Here is a 21,635-nt window from a genome sequence, read left to right as displayed (position 1 = left end):
CATATCTGTGTAATCAGTGCACATTTGTGCTGCCTCATCAGTGCACATCTGTGCAGCCTCATCAGTACCGTCTCATCAGTGCACATCTGTGCCACCTCATCAGTGCACATCTGTTCCACCTCATCAGTGCCCCTCTGTGCCACCTCAGTGCCCATCTGTGCTCATCAGTACCGCCTCATTAGTGCCCATCAGTGCAGGCTTAACACACACCTGTGAAGTCGCATCATCACCAGCATGCATGTCCAAAAGAGTCTTTTCCGCCGAGGAGGCATACCAGATTCTTTCCCAGGCCGACGAGAGCAACGGGGAGCTCTCTTGTTCGGATTTCATTTCAAACTCTGATTCTGAGTTGGATGTCAATTATGAGCCAGTCCTCAGTAGTGGAACACTGAGTGACTCAGGAGGAAGATATTCGGCCCGCCAAACGAAGGCGTTCTAGTGTGGAGGCAGTGGCATCCACTAGCACCGCAGTGCATTCCACCAGCACCGCAGTGCCTCCGCAAAAAAAGGCCAAGGACCCATGCCAGCCTTCCCTATGCCCTTCAAAACCCCTTGTGGCTTTCTCCTAATTCAGGAGAAGCCAACATTCCCCCTTTCACTGCCCAGCCAGGAGTCCAGGTGGACACGGAAAATTTTTCCCCAATCAATTTTTTTGATTTAATTTTTACAGAGGACATGTTATCAACAATTGTGGCCCAGTGCAACCTTTATGCACAGCAATTTATTTTAAATAACCCAACGTCCTATTATGCCCGTCCCTACGAGTGGAGAGACCTAACGGTGGAGGAGTTGAAGGTTTTTTTAGGCCTCACATTTGCTATGGGACTCACCAAAAAAAACACCTTGAATTCCTATTGGTCAACCCACCCCATCCACCACATTTCAATCTTCTCCAAGGTAATGCCCAGAACCAGATACCAAATGATAATGAGGTTCCTTCATTTTAATGATAACACCCAGTGCCCTCCCCGAAATGACCCAAATTATGACAGGCTTTTCAAAATTCGGCCAATATTAAATTATTTTTCTGAATTATTCCCCCAGCTGTTTACCCCGGACCAACATATATGTGTGGATGAGTCCCTTGTTAAATTTAGTGGCAGGCTTAAAATTAAGCAATTTATCCCCAGCAAAAGGGCCCACTATGGGGTGAAGGTGTACAAACTATGTGATCGAGTCACAGGGTACCTGTATGCCTTCAAAGTGTATGAAGGGAAGGACACCCAGCTGCAACCCCCTAATTGCCCGGACTACTTGGGATAAAGCGGGAAAATTGTTTGGATCCTGATATACCCCCTACTGGAAAAAGGCTACCACCTGTATGTAGACAACTTCTACACATCTCTGCCCCTGTTCCACAACCTTCACCAGAAGAAGACGCCTGCATGTGGCACCATAAAAAGGAACCGGAAGGGCTTTCCTCAAAGTCTTGTCAATAAGAGGTTGAGGAAAGGAGAAACGGCAAGTCTGCGGAACAAGGAGATTTTGGAAGTGAAGTGGAGGGACTGAAGAGATGTCTGCATGTTGTCTTCAATCCACAATGATACCTTCGTAGAAATCCCTAGAAGAAATGGCCCCATCCAAAAGCCAAAATGCGTTTATGAATATAATTTGTTCATGGGGGGAGTCGACTTCAATGACCAAATGTTGGTACCTTAATATTATAATATATAATATAAAGGGCTCAGGTGTGAATGGGGAGCAGGTGTGTTAAATTCTGTGTTATCACTCTCTCATACTGGTTATTGGAAGTTCAACATGGCACCTCATGGCAAAGAACTCTCTGAGGATCTGAAAAAAAGAATTGTTGCTCTACATAAAGATGGCCTAGACTATAAGAACATTGCTAAGATCCTGAAACTGAGCTGCAGCACGGTGGCTAAGACCATGCAGCAGTTTAACAGGACAGGTTCCACTCAGAACAGGCCTCGCCATGGTCGACCAAATAAGTTGAGTGCATGTGCTCAGCGTCATATCCAGAGGTTGTCTTTGGGAAATAGACGTATGAGTGCTGCCAGGATTGCTGCAGAGGTTGAAGGGGTGGGGGGGTCAGCCTGTCAGTGCTCAGACCATACGCCACACACGGCATCAAATTGGTCTGCATGGCTGTCGCCCCAGGAGGAAGCCTCTTCTAAAGATGATGCACAAGAAAGCCTGCAAACAGTTTGCTGAAGACAAGCAGACTGAATACATGGATTACTGAAACCATGTCCTGTGGTCTGATGAGACCAAGATAAACTTATTTGGTTCAGATGGTGTCAAGCATGTGTGGCAGCAACCAGGTGAGCAGTACAAAGACAAGTGTGTCTTGCCTACAGTCAAGCATGGTGGTGGGAGTGTCATAGTCTGGGGCTGCACGAGTGCTACCGGTAAAGGGAAGCTACAGTTCATTGAGGGAACCATAAATGCCAATATGTACTGTGACATGTTGTGCCATGCTGATAGACTCATACCCAATAAGACTGAGTGCTGTAATAAAATCAAAAGGTGCTTCAACAAAGTATTAGTTTAAGGGTGTGCACTTATGCAACCACATGATTTTAGTTTTTAATTTTTACCTTCCCTTCTCAAAGATTTCAGTTTGTTTTTCAATTTAATTGTACAGTTTATATGTCACATTAAAAGGTGGAAAAAGTTCTGAAATTAGTTATCTTTGTCTCATTTTTTTTTACATCACATAAACCTGGCATTTTAACAGGGGTGTGTAGACTTTTCACTGTAGATCACCTAGAGGGGAATGTTTTTTCCTGACAAAAGTGGAGTTACTCTTTAAGTCTGGGTAGACACTTTTGCATTGATTTGAATTGCATTCCCAACATGCTGGCTAATGTATGTCATTGTTGTGGCATTGTCCAACTGAATCCAGATCGGATGAACCTCCAGCTAGTTTATTCAATGCTGCAGAGACAGCCAGACCTCCTGAAGTTCCAGGATGGTTATCGGGAGATGAGATTCCTCCAAGAACCAAGTCCCCTGCACCAATGGGGTGCTCACGACTCCTCCCCAGCCTAACAGGCTGACGTCTGTCATTAAGATCTTCTAAAAGATGGGAAGGAAAGAATTTCCTGATTCCAGAGCCAAATTTACAAGCTACTAAGCCAAGGATCACTTGCTCCTCAGTACCAATAAAGTGAGCTGTCCAAAGATTGACTGACTTGTCTCACAGTGACAGAATGTTACACTGCAGATGTCTGCAGTGAAACTTGACAAAATAAGGGTGCATCAAAGGAAGCTACCATCATATACAGAGCTCTTATGCAAAAATTGAGAGTCAAATGACTCTCAGACAGGGGAGCTCAAAGTTCGAATAAAAATATTCAGAGTTTTGAAATCCAGAATGGTGGGGATTGTCAATTGTTTACGTTAAAAAATGGTGGACAGTTGGAGATAAAAAGCTAAAACTGTTCTGCAACAGTAGCTGGGGCAATGACACATTGATCAGGAAGAAAGAACTTGAAGTGAATCTGCTAAACTGTGGTGACACGGAGATTGGAGATCAGAAACTGAGGAGAGCTTCCAACCACTAATCAGCTGTCCACCACACCAGAGAGTCTAACTCCAGGAGGGAAGGATTATATTTTTTACAAAATCCTCAAAGAACGCATAAAATAAAGGATTTAGAAAAAAAATAGCAGTATGCTTAGGTATGTAACAATTGATGCCAAGATACTGTAGTATGTGGAGCAGGAACGTTCGATTCCTCAAGAATAAAATGTACTAGTCACAGACTGAAATCTGCCTGAAAAGATTCATACTTCAGTGAGGACATAGATTCAATGTCTGATAGTGGATCCATAGAGTCCATAACAGAACCAGTAACGTTCAGCATTGAGACATCCCTCAAGACCAGCTTCATCTAGGTAGGCTCCCTGTATTGAAAGGTTCCCAAAAAATTGCAGTCCAGCTACAGAAGAAGCTCACTGTTACTTGTAAACGTGAATGTTAGCTCTTTGGACGAGTTTTCTGTGGGAGTATGCAGTAGCAGAAAATAGAGATACTCTAGCTGTACAGAAGGGGTATCTCATCTGTGCCCACCTCTGCCCCCCAGCTGCTGCTTGTTAGCTGCTGAGACCAACAGCCTGCATCAAGGCTGCATACAGATTACACAGGGTGTGAATCACTGTGTAGAAACCAAGACATTGCCAAAATGGCCCGGAGACTCTTGTGGACAAAGTGGCACAGTGTGGGGAGTGAGGAGGCAGTGGTCACAGTTGCCCCTAGGTTTTCTCCCTAGAGTGCAGAGATCCCCTAGCTCCCACCGGATGAAAATGTAGGTGATATGTGCAAAAACTTCCCATCCCCCAGGCGTGACATCACCCATCCAGCTAAAATGCCAGGTAGGTGAAAAAGTAATGGTGACTGCAGCACAAGAAATTATGCTCAACCGCCAAGCAAGTCACATGCAAAAACTCCCCTCCTGACACAGCAAGAATAGGATGTCACAGCTCACCCTAAGAGCAAGCAGGGGCAGTGACAGATGGAGCACTGCCATGGCTCTGCACAATCTCCAAAAAAATGTAGCAGAGTCCTGTGAATCTGGAATAAACACCAGAATATCCAGCAAGGATGCAAGGTACAGTTGTTGAGGCGAGGAAACACTCTAATAATATAGAGGCAGCACTCCAAATAGCTAGCATTTCAAATTTTAAGTATTTATGAAAGAGAGCATACTATATGGCAACACAGTATACTACATGCAAAGGATCTCTCACCCCACAGTTCATATAGCTAGACAAAAGCAGACCCCAAGCTATAAGCACCATATCAAGTTTTTATTGCAAAAGGGAAGAGATCCAGGAAGAAAGTACAGCACATAACAAACATCAGTGTAAATAGTTAGATACCAGAAAATATGTAGATCCACATGCAGACAGGTGGATCTCACTTAAGAAAGGGGCTCGTACCCTAAAAATTAGGGATTCCCACCTGATCCTTTGTGTCCGCATGCCAGTTCAAGATTTGTTCTGGTATCTTCCTTCTAGCTATATGAACTATTGGCTGAGATGAGGTGCATGTACTATACTTCAATGTTATGTATTTATATGATGCTTTCTTTCAGAAATACATAAAACACTGATGGGAGCCTAATATTTATATTAGGGTGTGTTATAATTTGTTCTTTCTTAACCACTTGCCCACTGAGCACCTAAACCCTATTCCTAAACAGGCACATTTTCCACTTTCAGCACTGTCACATTTTGAATGACAATTACTCAGTCATGCAAAGCGGTACTCAAATGACATTTTTGTCCTTTTTCTCATACAAATAGAACTTTCCTTTGGTGGTATTTAATCACCACTGGGTTTATTATTTTTTGTGCTATAAATGAAAAAAAGACCGAACATTTTGTAAAAAAAAAATATTTCTTTGTTTTTGGTTATAAAATTTTACAAATTAGTAATTTTTCTTTATACATTTTGGCCAAAAGTTATACTGCTACATATCTTTGGTAAAAAAAAAAACAAATAAGTATATATTATTTAGTCTTTGTGAAAGTTAGACCCCTTTCACATGGGGCCGCAGCAGCGCTAAAGCGCAGCTTGTTTTAGCGGCGCTATATCGCCGCTTTTCGCCCGCTAGTGGGGCGCTTTTAACCCCAAAGAAGGGGAAGCACTGTCTTTTCATTTCAATGAGCAGGGCGTTCTGGGAGCGCTAAATACACTGCTCCCAAACCGCCCCAAAGATGCTGCTTGCAGGACTTTTCCGAACGTCCCGCAAGCGCACCACGCCCAGTGTGAAAAGTCACACTGAAACAAATGGGAGGTGCTTTTCAGGCACTATTTCTAGAGCTAAAATGCCTGAAAACCGCTTCGGTGTGAAAGGGGTCTTATAGAGTCTACAGGCTATGGTGCCAATCATTGAAAATTGATCTTGAGACACTAACAAGCCAGGAAATTACAAATAACCCCAAAACAACTCTCTTTTGGAAAGTAGACATTCCAAGGTATTTAGTAAGAGGCATGGTGGGTTTTTTGAAGTTGTAATTTATTCCCACAATTCTTTGCAAAATTAAGATCCCCCAAAATTGTCAAATTACCAAATTATTTCTCACACACTGTATAGGCATACTTGCAACTACACCCCAAAATACATTCTGCTACTCCTCCTGAGTATGGCAATACCACATGTGTGAGACATTTATACAGCCTGGCCACATAGAAAGGACCAACATGCAAGTAACACCTCCAAGCGTTCTAGGACCATAAATTACACATATAATTTCCTGACAACCTATTACACTTTTGAAGGCCCAGGACAATGATGACGCCCACAAAATGACCCCATTTTGGAAAGTAAACACCCCAATGTATATTCTTTGAAGTACAATGAGTCTTTTGAACATGTCATTTTTTTCCACAAGTTTTTGGAAATTTATAAGATATTTCTAACACATGACATGTACATAGCAAAAATTACACCCCAAAATATATTCTGCTATACCTCCTGAGTATGGCGATACCACATATGTGAAACTTTTACACAGCCTGGCCACATACAGAGGCCCAACATTCAGGGGGCATTGTTAGGCGCTCTAGGGACATAAAATTACAAATGTCCTGACTACCAATTACACTTTTGTCAGGCACTGTAGGGCACTAATAAGCACTGCAGTGGCACTGATGTGGCATGCATGAGCACTGATGTGGAATGGATGTGGAATGGATGTGGCATGGATGTGGCATGAATGACCACGGATGAGGCATGGATGAGGCATTGATGAGGCCCTGATGTGGCACAGATGAGCACTGATGTGGCATGGATGAGGCACAGATGGGCATGAATGAGTCACAGATGAAGCATGATTGAGGCACAGGTGGGCATGAATGAGGCACAGATGGATATAAAAGAGGCACAGATGGACATAAAAGAGGCACAGATGGACATAAAAGAGGAACAGATGGGCATGAATGAGGCTCAGATGGGCATGAATGAGGCACAGATGGGCATGAATGAGGCACAGATGAGGCATGAATGAGGCACAGATGAGGTATGAATGAGGCACAGATGAGGCATGAATGAGGCACAGATGAGGCATGAATGAGGCACAGATGAGGCATGAATGAGGCACAGATGGCCATGAACGAGGCACAGATAGCCATGAACGAGGCACAGATGGCCATGAATGAGGCACAGATGAGGCATGAATGAGGCACATATGGGCATAAATGAGGCACAGATGGGCATGAATGAGGCACAGATGTGACAGGGGTGAGTTGACAAGTGATAGCTCCGTCATTGTACGGAGCAATCACGTAGTAAAGGGCCGCTGTCATTGGCCCTTTCCCTCAATTCGTGATGCGCCCGTTCCAGTGAACTCAGCGAGCACGGACACTTCCATGTGCGTGCCACAGGAGATGCACGGAAGCGCGAGTCTGGGAGGATGTCATTGTACTCCCTCCCAGAATAAGCCAACCGCACTGTGGCTGTCATTCAGCTATGGCCCTGTCGGCAAGTGGTTAAAGTGATATTAAGCCCAAAAGCAAAAAGTTTATACAGCAGGTAAAACTAGTATTGAGCACATCACCATTTTTCTAGGTAAATATATTTCTATAGGTGCTATTGACATGAAATGTTCACCACATGGTCGGTAACAACCCATGCAATCCATCATACAAAGAAACCAAACAAGTTCAGAGATTAAGATATGTGTAATAAAATGGAATGACACAGGGAAAAAGTATTGAGCATATGAAAAAAGGGAGAATCAAAAGGCATGGAAAGCCAAGACACCAGCTGAAATCTATCTGTAATTAGAAAGCAATCCTGCCACTTTGTCAGTGCAAATTAATGTTAGCTGGTTTGGGCTCAACTGATGGCCTATAAAAAGTTATCCAATTACCAAGGTGTCACAAAAGAAATATTTCATGATGAGTAAAAGCAAAGAGCTCTGTCAAGACCTTTGCAACCTTATTGTTGCAAAACATACTGATGGCATTGGTTACAGAAGGATTTCTAAACTTCTGAATGTTCCAGTGAGCACTGTTGGGGCCATAATCCGGAAGTGGAAATAACATAATTTCAACATAAACTGGCCACGACCAGGTGCTTCCGCAAGATTTCCAACAGGGGATTGAAAACAATTATCAGAAGAGTTGTCAAAGAGCCAAGGACGACTTGTGGGATTAGCAGGTACAGTTGTTTCAAAGAAAACAATAAGAAATGCACTCAACCGCCATGGCCTGTATGCACGCTCACTTTGCAAGACTCCATTGCTGAAGAAAAACCATGTCGAAGCTTGTTTAAAATCTGCTGAACAGCAAGCCTGTGAAATATTGGGAGAATATAGCCTGGTCAGATGAGACCAAAACTGAACTCCTTGGATGCCATAATACACACCATGTTTGGAGGTCAAATGGCACTGCACATCACCCCAATATCAACAGTGAATTTGGAGGTGGCAACGTCATGGCGTGGGGCTGTTTTTTTAGCATATGGTACTGGCAAACTTCATATCATTGAAGGAAGTATGAATGGAAAAATGTACCCAGACATTCTGTATAAAAATCTGCTGCCATCAACCAGGATGATGAAGATGAAACAAGGGTGGACATTTCAGCAAGACAATGATCCCAAACACAAATCCAAGGAAACTCTCAATTGGTTTCAAAGAAAATAAAGCTGCTAGAATGGCCCAGCCAATCACCTGTCTTATATCCAATAGAAAATCTATGGAAAGAACTAAAGATCAGAGTTCATAGAAGAGGCCCACTGAACCATCAAGATTTGAAGACTGCATAGAAGACTGGGCCAAAATCACACCTGAGCAATGCAATGCAACCGACTTGTTTCTCCACACAGGAGGCGTCTTAAAACAGTCATTACCCACAAAGGATTTGGTACCAAGTATTAAATAGATTTCAGTTAGCCTGTTCAATACTTTTTTTTGTGTCATTCCATTTTATTACACATAACTTGCACATTTCTGAACTAATTTGTTTTGGTTTCTTTGTATGTATGAATTGCATGGGTTGTTACCGACGTGGTTAAAATTTCATGTCAATAGCGCCTTTAGAAATATATGTACCTAGAAAAATGATGTGTTCAATACTTATGTTACCCGCTGTATATTGCAGCTTACCAATTCTTAGATGTGATTGCTGCATTCATTTTCTTTTTTTTAGGCTTTCTTTTCTTTAATTTCACCTGGGGATCCAGCCAGTAAGTCTGTTGGTTTTCAACAGAACAAGCTCTCCTGCAAATGTTTCAGTTGAGAGTTTTGACACAAACCATTTATCACTGACAGGGGTGCCTACAATGATCAACTTTCATGTATTCATAAAAAACCTCAAAAAAAAGAAACTATTGCTGTAACTGATTATAAAGTGTTAGCTGGATTCAATTTGTTAGTGTATCTAAATCTCGTAGTCCATCAAACACTATCCTCCCCCCAGATTTAAGAGGTATTATACCCAAAAGCAAACATTACATTGCATCTTAGCAACTCAGTAGTTGGTAGCTTACCAACTACATGGAATGGCTACATTCATGTTCTTTTTTAGGCTTTTCTTCCTTTATTTTCACCTGGTGATCCTGCAAGGGAGAAACAAGGTGTGCCGAGCTAAGTGTAGAAGTTAAGCCATAGGGAGATTTAATAGGCAAAGACCAAATGGGTACTCACATAACATGAGAAAATAAAGAGTGTGATTATAAGGGTCCTAGGCCACTGCGGAAGCTCCGTGATGAATCGCTGGATATATGGCCATTTTGACGTCAAATTTCGATTTAGTTTTAGTCTTTTGACTAAAATGCCATTTTAGTTTTAGTCGTATTTTAACCATCTGAATTGTTTTAGTTTTGGTATTATTTTAGTCTACTAAAACCTCCAGTAAATTTTAGTTGACTAAGTTCAATCTTAATGCATTATTTAGGCATTTCTTTAGAATTGCCAAACTCATATACTCCTGGATTCAAAATCTAATAAGATGTTTTTAGTTATGGTTTTAAGATTTGAACATGCACTACAGACACAGATTCAGCATTACGATATAGAACGCCTTTGTAAATTGAACCAAGTTTCATAAACAAACAAAAATATTGCTTTTTGACCAGCAGAAGTACAACTTAAAAATATAAAAAAAAACCTGCAGACAGGCTGGGAAAGATCTGGGTCATGTGACAGCTGTATATTGATTAGGAAAAAGGTACTTAGATGATTTTTTTTTTTTTTTTTATTATCCAAAAAATTACAGTACCATCATCCACATACAGAAATAGAAGGTACAATGTTAATTAAACAGTGTGTGTTTAGTATCACTTTAAGCTAGCCATAGATGAATCAAAATTTGGCCGGTTCAGCACTGACTGGCAGAATTTTAATCCATCAACAGCTGTTCTTGTTTGAGAGAAGTCAGTCTGATTATCGACTCCTCTTGAACAGGACTGTTGGTAAATTTTAGTTTGATCAGTGCCTGCAGCCAGTGGGGTCAGTATACTCTGACAGTGGGGTCAATATACTCTGCAGGACAGTAGAGTCCCCACTGTCAGAATACAATAGCGCAATGGGGAGTATTCCTCCATCCACGTGGCTACATTCAGCTGCTGGCTGGTCAAAAAAAAAAAGAAAAAAAAAGCATTTTAAGATTGTGGAGATTCACGTATGGCCATCTTTATACATGAATCACCACAATCTTAAAATTCCTTTAGATGTAAAGATGCGGCGTGTGTATGTGAAAGTTTTTAGTGCTAATACTCTGGTTAATAATCCTTCTCAAATAACTTTTTTTATGTTTATAACATCTCCTTGTTAATGCTTAAAGGTTTACGTAGAGAAATGCTGCTGTCACATGCATAAATCCATCAAATTATCCCATGGGGCTGGCAGAGTCGCACGCTACATTTTTACAGCTCCACATGAATATGCAATCTTGATGCTAACACGGATGCTGTCACTTTCTCTCTCCCCCAAATGACAATCAAAACTTTCCTCCTCATATGTTACTTTCTTGCAGTAACTGTGGACTTGACAAGATCTTTCATTTTTGTGAAAAATAAATTTAAATTAACTCTTTAAGTACAAATGTAATTAATTAAAACTGCGTCATGAATATTATATTATATATATTATATAACAAATATATATTAAATAAAATCATTAAAAAATAATTACTTTGGGGCCATGTAAAGTATATGCTTTTGAGTGTTTTATATTACTGTATTTACTCTTTATACATTGTTATTCCACAAATTAATACTTAAAACAGGGTGTGTACTTGACCCTTACAGTATGTTACAGAGCAGTGATCGTTTGCTTTCAAATAGAACAGAGCTCTTTAAGGTTCATAATTTTATTCGGTTCTACAATAGATAATAAAACTGGTCCGAGGAAGGAAGACCAGCGAAGGATATCAGGAAGTGCACATGATCCACCAAACCATTCACCAGGGCCAGAAGAAGAGCTTACTACCAAATCTGGACGGCTTTAACTCTCCTTCAATAGGAGGATTGGGTAACGGTCTCTCCCTCGACTGGTATACGTTTTCTGGAAGAGGTCGGTCAGTTTTCACTTTTGTGACCTTGGACAATTCCCCCAGGTCTGGGCGTATCCAGCCCAGCTTGTCAAAGACACAGTTATCAAAAGCGAGCTGCTGTTTACGACAATGGCGGAGTTCATGTTGGCCAGTATAGTCGAGACAAGTCCAATATTCTGTGAAAGGCTCCGCACAGTGGGCTTTAACTTTTCTGAAGAACTCCAGGGCACACTCATTGACTCTCTTGCCCTCTTTCAGACATTTTCTTGGGTCCTTCTCCTCCCAGCGACACAACATGAACTCTTTGTTGGCTTTGTCACACTGAGACCCATAGTGGTGGGCAGCAGCCTTCAGCACGGCAGAACTCACATTTATCTGGATGATAGAATTCGGAATAATCCGCGTCCGTTATATTTGTGGTCGGTCTCTGACGCGGCCGGTGTCCAGTTTGTCTAAATTTGTTACATCGGGAATTTCCGAGCCGCCGGTAGCGTCACGTGACCCGGGTTTTACGTAGTGAAGCGTCCTGCGTTGCCCTGGTAACGCCGCGGCCTGAGGATGGAGTACACGGGCAGCCGGTACCGAGGGGAGATGAGGGAGGACAGGTACGGGGAGAGCCGTGTGAACGGGGCGTAAAAAAAAACAAAAAAAAAAAAAACAAAAACAAATAGAACAGAGCTCAAGCTGCAGTATTTTTTTGAGACAAGCAGTGCAGATTAGTCGGGTGAAGATGTGAAAACCTAATGATCCACACAAAAATGAAATTCCCATGTTTACTGAACTACAATACAACAGTGCAGTCGCCGTACTTGCCATTCATTGATACTTCCTCCATCCCCATGACTGAAGGTCTGTACCTCGGTATGGATCTGTGGCTAGAGGAATAGTTTGCAAGAGCCTTTGCATTGAAACTGATCACAGCTCCAATTCTTTGCCAGCTTTTATGCAAAAAAATTAATAACTTTAAAAAAAACAAAAACAGTGTTGGTGTGTTTATTTATTTTCTAATTGAATATGCCTTTAAAGTGGGTGTAAACCTCAGACATGAAATTTGAACAAAGCATACCCCTCTATAGTGTTGTCTCAATCCAGAGCACTAAGGGCTAGTTTACACTTGCTTCAAAACATGGCTTGGGACATGCTTTGTTAACAGCTTTATGTAAATCGCCGTACCCGTACATCGGTACTTTGACGCTAAATACCGGGGTTATGGCAGCAGCTAGTTTTGCCGCGTTTACACGCATTTAGCTGCATTTTGCCGCGTTTGCGTTTAGAAGCGTTTTTTGTTTCAAAATGGCCAAAAAAAATGAAAAATGCCTGTAAACGAAATGTGGCTAAATACCAGTTACTGTGTTTAGAAGTGTTTGGTGCTTGAAATGCCTCTAAACTCAGCGTCTGAACTAATTTTTTTGCTTTCCAAAAAAGGGCTTTAAACTCAACTGCCTAGAAATGACTATAAATGACCCTGTGTACATGTACTGATAAGATAACATAGGAGAGTTCAGGAGGAACAGTTGAAAAAATGCCCAACTGCTCCTAAGGCCTAATGTACACGGGACGCTGAGGCAACCTCTTCTGAACGATTTTTTTGACAGCCTGAAACCGGCGTTCAGTCGCGTTTGCGTCTAGGAGCGTTTATATAAGATAACATCATAAGACCCTCCCAAAGCACAAAAAACAGTATTATTTAACTATTTCAGCCATTCTGTGAGACCAGAGTGAGTAGCAGCAGCTGAGAGAGCAGCAGTGTACTTATATGTACCTCAATTTCGGTGCTTTTACTATGGATCCCATAATGAGCATATGTGAGGAAATGAAAAAAGCCAGATATTAAATTTCATGTAACTATGTTTGATCAAGTCGGGGTCAAGCTCAATGGTGGGGTCATCTAGTTCAAATCTAACATATAGGTCAAATTCCAATTCTACTTTGGTTAACAGCAATGCTAGCGGTGTATTGGATTGGATTGTGGGCTCATTAGAGGTATATAAATGGTCTATGAAGCATTGCAAGCAATTATAAGTTTTTAAAATTTGTTTTAATGGTTTTTCATCATTTGCTATCATTTTATAAGTTTTATAATGTAAAAAAATAGGGCACCTTTATAAATGAAAATGTGGGTAAACGTCGGTACCGCATTTGGCGTCTGAACTCATTTTTTTGCCTTCAAAGAAAAGCCTCTAAATGCAACTGCCTAAAAATGACATTAAACGAACCTGTGTACATGTACACATAAGATAACATTGGATGAGTTCAGGGGCAGCTGAAAAAAACAGCCAACTGCCTCTGAACGTCCGTTTACCAGCAGCAGTGTACATGAGGCCTAACAACTTTATTGATTATACCATTTTCCAATTCTTATATAAACAAAATCACATAAATGGGTGTAATATATCATTTTTGAGTTCCTTGTTTGCTATGGTAATTTAAAAAAAATGATCAAAAGAAAAGCAGCTTCATCACAGAACACGCTGAACTTTTTTTTCTAACCTAAAAGCATAGAAATAAATATTTTAAAAGTATAGGAATGGCCCATGCACACATAACTGTTATTCCTAAAACTGGCAAAGATCCTAGTGCATGTGGAAGTTATCGCCCTATTTCACTGTTGAACATTGATGCCAAAATTTATGCTAAAGCTATAGCGAACAGACTCCTCCCCCTGCTCCCGCAATGGGTCACTTCCGACCAGACGGGATTCATTCCGGGTAGGGAGGCAAGGGACAACTCCCTTCGTACCCTATCGCTAATAACGCACGTCCGTGGGTCGTCCCAGCCCACCCTCTTATTATCAACAGATGCTGAAAAAGCGTTTAATAGGGTGGACTGGGACTTCCTCTTGGCAACACTGACCCACTTGGGCATTAGAGCTCCCTTACTGTCCCAAATAAAGGCACTGTACACTTTTCCTACGGCCCAATTGAGAGTGAACGGCACCCTTAGTGCCCCATTTACTTTACACAACGGCACTCGACAGGGTTGCCCTCTTTCACCTATTTTATTCGCCCTATCACTTGAGCCCTTTCTGTCCACGGTGAGACATAACTCCTCTATACACGGGATTACTATAGGACCAACCGAACACAATTATGCCGCATACGCAGACGACATTTTGTTCTACGTACAACAACCTCTCATATCTCTCCCTAATCTCATGTCGGAATTCGCTAAGTATGGAATCATCTCCAATTTTAAAATCAATATGTCCAAATCAGAAATACTAAATATATCTATCCCCGCACAGACTGCCTCCCAATTGAAAAGTTCCTTTCCCTTTAGCTGGCAGGCACATAAAATGAAATATTTAGGTATTTATCTCACCCCGAACCCTGACGCCCTGTTCCGCTCAAACTTTTTACCTCTTTTAAACACGATTAAAACCGACTTACAAAAATGGTCTCAGATGGCCCATTCCTGGCTAGGGAGGATAGGGGTTATTAAGATGAATATACTACCCAGGTTGCTGTTTCTATTTCAAATGATCCCATTTGGGATACCAATAGGTTTCTTTACAATATTGAGATCGCTGGTTAGCAAATATGTATGGAACAGAAAGCGCCCAAGGATTGCCAGACTCCTTCTCAACAGATCTAAACGAGAAGGAGGCCTGGCCTTACCAGACTTTAAAAAGTATTTCCTGGCGATCATTTTAACCAGAATCTCTGATTGGAGATTCCACAAAACATCTAAGCTTTGGGTGGAACTGGAAACTGAGTTAAGTGGCTCTGATCTCTTTACGCAACTATGGGTTCCTTCGAAATGTAGAACCTTATCATCCAAGACCTCCCCGCTCACTCATTCCACCCTTGCGATGTGGGACACTCTCTGCAAAACAAATAATTGGCCTTATAATTCTCCCCTCATGCTACTGACAGGTCATAACTACTTCCCGCCGGGGAACCCAGACCCCAAAACCCATACATGGACCCTGGGAACGGCGACCCAGCTACACCAGGTCACTACCTCGACGGGAATTACCCCCATGAATACAATTTTACAAGACTCGGTGGCTACTCCTATGGATCACTGGAGATACAGGCAACTTGCGGCCTTTGTTCACTCCCTCCCTAAACCCATTAGGCCTCTCACTGAACTGACACCTGTTGAAGCTGCTCTAGCCGAACCACAACCAGTGGAGAGACCTATCTCCCACTTCTACCAAATAATGCAAACACAAAACTCTGCAGGAGATCCGGCTTTCCTACATAACTGGGAAAAGGAACTTCAGAAAGAACTATCTCCAACCCAAAAGTCCACTATCCTCATAATGTCTCATATTTCTTCCTCGGCCACAAACACAGCTGAAGTAAACTATAAACTCCTAACAAGATGGCACTATACGCCAGCACTTCTTCATAAATACTTCCCTCACATCACCCCCCTATGTTGGAGGGGCTGTGGGGAACATGCGACCCACGCCCACATCTGGTGGTTCTGCCCGCTGATACGACCATTCTGGTTGACCATCCTTCACTGGATCAAAGATTCAAGGATATGAGGTTCCTAATAATCCATTCGTTGTATTATTACATTGTACAGGCAAATCAGTAGGGTCGTATAGGAAATCTATAACTCCCCACCTTCTTAATGCCGCTAAAGCACTTATTCCCAGATTCTGGAAACAAAAAAATATACCTACCCTACGCCAATGGCTAATGGAAGTTGATCGCATATATTATATGGAGGATCTCACCCTCTCCCTTAGAAATAAATCTGATTATGTTAGAAAAATATGGTCCTGCTGGTTTGCCTTTAAATACACATCTGCATTTGCGGAAATTATGTCAGACCCTAAGTAAATTGTTTTAGAAGGTTAACAGTGTATAGCAGGAGTCCGGACCTGGGGCAATCCCCTCCCCCCCTCTCTACCCTCTTCTCCCCCCCCAACCCTACTATTTTTCCTCCACTCTTTCTACACTATTTTTCTGGTACTCAACAGTTATTATGTTTCAGATTTTAAATGGTACTCTGTCAATTTATAATCATAATGTGGCCAAGACACGAATATTCATATTATATTTGATAGGACGAATACTCTATTGACAACTTATTAAAAGTCTTGTACACTTTGTGTAACGCTAGTGGTTACAATACCCTTATAAATACTTGTTGTAATAAGACATAACATGCTTCCCCACCCATATACTTTTTCCTTGTATGGATTGTAATACATTGTACCGTGTATTTCCAATTTCTATTCCTTAATAAAAACAATAATTAAACAAAAAAAAAGTATAGGAATGGACACAATTACATTTTCATGGTAAAGGTAAATGTAAGTCAAACGGCTAAATACACAGTTGAAAAAAAACACAAAAGCTGTTTACCTATCAAATCATTTTTATTTCTGTCCATCTATCCCTGATAATTACACAGGGCTGCTGCACTGCTGCACAGACAGGTTAGTGACCTGACATTTCTCCACACCAAACTGAGAAGTCACCCCCCTACTCGCTAATGCTATCTCCTTCTTGTCAACAAGTGTGCTACAACACACGTAATTGTTTTTTTTTGTACTAGCCTAATGCCGTGTACACACGAGCGGACTTTACGGCAGATTTTGTCCAGCGGACTTTGACGACTTTACGAATGAGCGGACTTGCCTACACACGATCAACCAGAGTCCGACGGATTCGTACGTGAAGACGTACGACCGGACTAAAACAAGGAAGTTCATAGCCAGTAGCCAATAGTTGCCCTAGCGTCGGTTTTTGTCCGTCGGACTAGCATACAGACGAGCGGACTTTTCAACCGGACTCGAGTCCGTCGAAAAGATTTGAAACATGTTTCATTTCTAGGTCCGATGGACTCCGGTCCGCAGGACCAAGTATGCCATAAAGTCCGGTCGTGTGTACGCGGCATTACCCCTCCCAATCTAAATGCTGCTGTTTTTTTTAATACATTCCTACATTTATATTTTCATCAACCTGTAGTTGAGCTTTAAAGCTAAACTCCAGGCAAACTGCTAATTGCCCAGAATAACATTCTGTCTGTCTGTCCAATACTGAGATTTACACAGCTCTTCTTGGCTAGTTATAAATTCTGTCACCTTTGTGTAAGATTTTTATTAAACACAATCTTCAACCAACAGGTAAAATGAAAGTGTCTCTAAAGTCAATTTATTCACCTTAATACATTACCTGCATTAGAGTGAAAATCCCTCACCTTTGTTAGTTTACCCCCTCTAAATACTTACCAGATTCTTTTCTTTTTTTTTTTTTTTTTAAACATGTTTTTATTGAGTTTACAGATACATGTGTAAAACAATGGATGTTAAGTAACCTTGTATAACATCATCCAATATCATTGGCAATAGTCTGTACAAACTATAATAAGCTATGGTAAGATAAGATAAAAGGGTAAGGAGGGGAAAAGGGAAAGGGGTGTATTCCAACAGAAACTTATCACAATATTATCCATAGTAAACCCCTTCCTAGTAGTGCTTTTCGAGGTGGGAGGTGATGGTCGTAGTAACCCCAGCACCCCTAATGGGAGCTAACTGTGCTGGGGCTTAGGCCATTCGTCCCACCAAGAAGATTATTCCATAAAGTTTCATTGGAGCTATGGGAGGTGAGAACCCCGGACAACATTGGTGCGGGTACAGCCACTAGAGTGGCCCAAAGTGCTGTAGGGGTGTCTTGTTGGATGAGAGCATTGATAACAGATATTATATCTTATGACAGTAAACTTATCATTACTTATCTGAAATATCTGGTGTCACTATAATCCGGTGTAAGCCTCACGTAGATAATTAGAGACGAGGGTGGCGTTTTTAACCCCAGAACCCGTGGTTTCTTCCTCGTATGTGGTACCGGATTTGAGTGCCTAAATTCGATCAGCCTATGATGTGGCAAGTAAAACCCAAAACATGAAAATGATGATGGGGGATAAATGGGGACTGTTTTGCTTGGTGTATAAGTTCCTCCATTTCCGTTGTTTTCTTTTGTGTTTAAACCAATTGGCTATAGATGGTGGGTCTGATGAGTGCCACCGAGCCGGGATGCACATCTTTGCAGCATTTACCATATGCATGCCCAGTGTACCGGAGTCTTCTCTTGATCCTGCACTGTGCCCGTCTGCAGCAGCGCTGATCTTTCCCCCTGCTCTCAGAGGACAGACTGATAGCAGTGGGAGCCATTGGCTCCTGCTGCTGTCAATCAAATCCACTTCGGAAGGAGTGGGGGGCATGACTGAGCAACGTTGTGTGTGTCTACGAATGCACACAGCCCGGCTCGGGAGCGCATCTGCACGTGTGCCCCTATAGTAGCACTTTGCTTGCTGTGAGGGGCACACTCAGGAGGGGAAGAACAGACAGGGGACCCCAGGAGGAGGGGTAAGGGGTAGCTCTGTGTAATATCCTTACAGAGAGTAAACATCTTTTCATTTAAAAAAAAATAATAAAAATCAGCCTTTAATGGACAGCTAAACAAATCAGGAAACATTTCAAATACTCTTAAGTCAGAAAGCCCACTGTACAGTATTTTAACAGGCTTTTTACAAGCTTTTTCTGGGCAAGATATAGTACAATGATTCTGTACCTCTCTGAAAACTACAGCTGGCAGTGCTCAAAAGCATCCATGCAATAGGCATTCATAAAACAAGAATACAAAAGTGAAAGGCATACAATAGTGCAGCCAACACAGGGTTCATGTCAGGATAAAAAAAAGTAACATTTGACATTTAAGTAAACCTCTGCCTTTAAAAATGTAAAATAAATAATATTCCTTCACTTATCTCCACCCCAAACCTTCTTCCATTGCTTGATAATGTTGCTTGCATCCCTGGCCTGGAGGTTAGTTGCGTCAAATCAAGAGCCCCTAAATATTACTCTATTGGCAGCAGATTGTAAAGTGTTACGCTGGTGGTTTCCCTATCCGTGGTTGAAATATTTAGACAGTCAGGTCCATAAATATTGGGACATCGACACAATTCTAACCTTTTTGGCTCTATACACCACCACAATGGATTTGAAATGAAACGAAAAGATGTCCTTTAACTGCATACTTTCAGCTTTAATTTGAGGGTATTTACATCCAAATCAGGTCAACGGTGTAGGAATTACAACAGTTTGTATATGTGCCTCCCACTTTTTAAGGGACCAAAAGTAATGGGACAGATTAACAATCATCCATCAAACTTTCACTTTTTAATACTTGGTTACAAATCCTTTGCAGTCAATTACAGCCTGAAGTCTGGAACGCATAGACATCACCAGACGCTGGGTTTCATCCCTGGTGATGCTCTGCCAGGCCTCTACTGCAACTGTCTTCAGTTCCTGCTTATTCTTGGGGCATTTTCCCTTCAGTTTTGTCTTCAGCAAGTGAAATGCATACTCAATCGGATTCAGGTCAGGTGATTGACTTGGCCATTGCATAACATTCCACTTCTTTCCCTTAAAAAACTCTTTGGTTGCTTTCGCAGTATGCTTCGGGTCATTGTCCATCTGCACTGTGAAGTGCCGTCCAATGAGTTCTGAAGCATTTTGCTGAATATGAGCAGATAATATTGCCCGAAACACTTCAGAATTCATCCTGCTGCTTTTGTCAGCAGTCACATCATCAATACATACAATAGAACCAGTTCCATTGGCAGCCATACATGCTCACGCCATGACACTACCACCACCATGCTCCACTAATGAGGTGGTATGCTTTGGATCATGAGCAGTTCTTTTCCTTCTCCATACTATTCTCTTCCCATCACTCTGGTACAAGCTGATCTTGGTCTCATTTGTCCATAGGATATTGTTCCAGAACTGTGAAGGCTTTTTTAGATGTTGTTTGGCAAACTCTAATCTGGCCTTCCTGTTTTTGAGGCTCACCAATGGTTTACATCTTGTGGTAAACCCTCTGTATTCACTCCGGTGAAGTCCTCTCTTGATGGTTGACTTTGACATACATACACCTACCTCCTGGAGAGTGTTCTTCATCTGGCCAACTGTTGTGAAGGGTGTTTTCTTCACCAGGGAAAGAATTCTTTGGTCATCCACCACAGTTGTTTTCCGTGGTCTTCCGGGTCTTTTGGTGTTGCTGAGCTCACTGGTGCATTCTTACTTTTTAAGGATGTTCCAAACAGTTGATTTGACCACACCTAATGTTTTTGCTATCTCTCTGATGGGTTTGTTTTGTTTTTTTCAGCCTAATGATGGCTTGCTTCACTGATAGTGACAGCTCTTTGGATCTCATATTGAGAGTTGACAGCAACAGATTCCAAATGGAAATAGCACACTTGAAATGAACTCTGGACCTTTTATCTGCTCCTTGTAAATGGGATAATGAGGGAATAACACACACCTGGCCATGGAACAGCTGAGCAGCCAATTGTCCCATTACTTTTGGTCCCTTAAAAAGTGTGAGGCACATATACAAACTGTTGTAATTCCTACACTGTTCACCTGATTTGGATGTAAATACCCTCAAATTAAAGCTGAAAGTCTGCAGTTAAAGCACATCTTGTTCGTTTCATTTCAAATCCATTGTGGTGGTGTATAGAGACAAAAAGATTAGAATTGGATCAATGTCCCAATATTTATGGACCTGACTGTATATCCTACTAACCACCCTGTCTCTCTATAGAGCGAACATCTCTTAATGGTTACACATTTATCCAGTTTAATGTCTAAATGGTCATCTTCAAATCCACTGGCTAGGCAAAATCTCTGTGGCAAAGATGACCTTGCTACCAAAAATTCTTTACCTATTTAGAGTCCTTCCAGTTCCATTGCCTTCTTATTTTCTCACATATTTCAACATTAGGCGTCTCCTTTTATTTAGGGGACAACCTAACCTCGCCTTTTTTTTAAACAGAAAGTTTTTATTGAACAAATCAGCATTACAATACAAAAAAAAAATAGTACTAACCTCGCCTTTTTAGATAGAAGTAGGACTAGGCATATCGCATTTCTCCAAATATTATTCAGTGGCTCAGTTGGCCACTCTCCTAAAATATCATGCTTTTCATGACGTTCTCTTTTGGGTTAACTTGAAAGCAGTGGACTTTGACCCACATACTATAGATAATTTGCTTTGGCTTCCTACATGGAATAGTGTAGCACTCTACAGCCTTATGGGATAGGATAATCCTGCATTTTACCAGGCATTTGTTTAACCTTTCAACACTGGGCATGCCTGTGTTTACCACTTTTGCATCATCTGGTTACCTCCACT

At 41.6% G+C, this 21,635-nt stretch overlaps 1 protein-coding gene and 1 pseudogene across 1 annotated transcript in view; both read right to left on the bottom strand.

Annotated features, from left to right (window-relative positions):
- EXOC4 (exocyst complex component 4) overlaps positions 1–21,635 on the bottom strand; it is an 813,215-nt gene that overhangs the window by 47,823 nt on the left and 743,757 nt on the right. The gene's annotated exons all lie outside the window — the stretch shown is intronic.
- LOC141131141 (NADH dehydrogenase [ubiquinone] 1 alpha subcomplex subunit 8 pseudogene) lies at positions 11,271–11,871 on the bottom strand (annotated as a pseudogene).

The sequence above is a fragment of the Aquarana catesbeiana genome, linkage group LG03 (genome assembly GCF_042186555.1).
Source record: "Aquarana catesbeiana isolate 2022-GZ linkage group LG03, ASM4218655v1, whole genome shotgun sequence".
NCBI lineage: Eukaryota > Metazoa > Chordata > Amphibia > Anura > Ranidae > Aquarana > Aquarana catesbeiana.
Note: the sequence above shows the minus strand (reverse complement) of the source record. Positions and strands in the feature narration are given on the sequence as shown.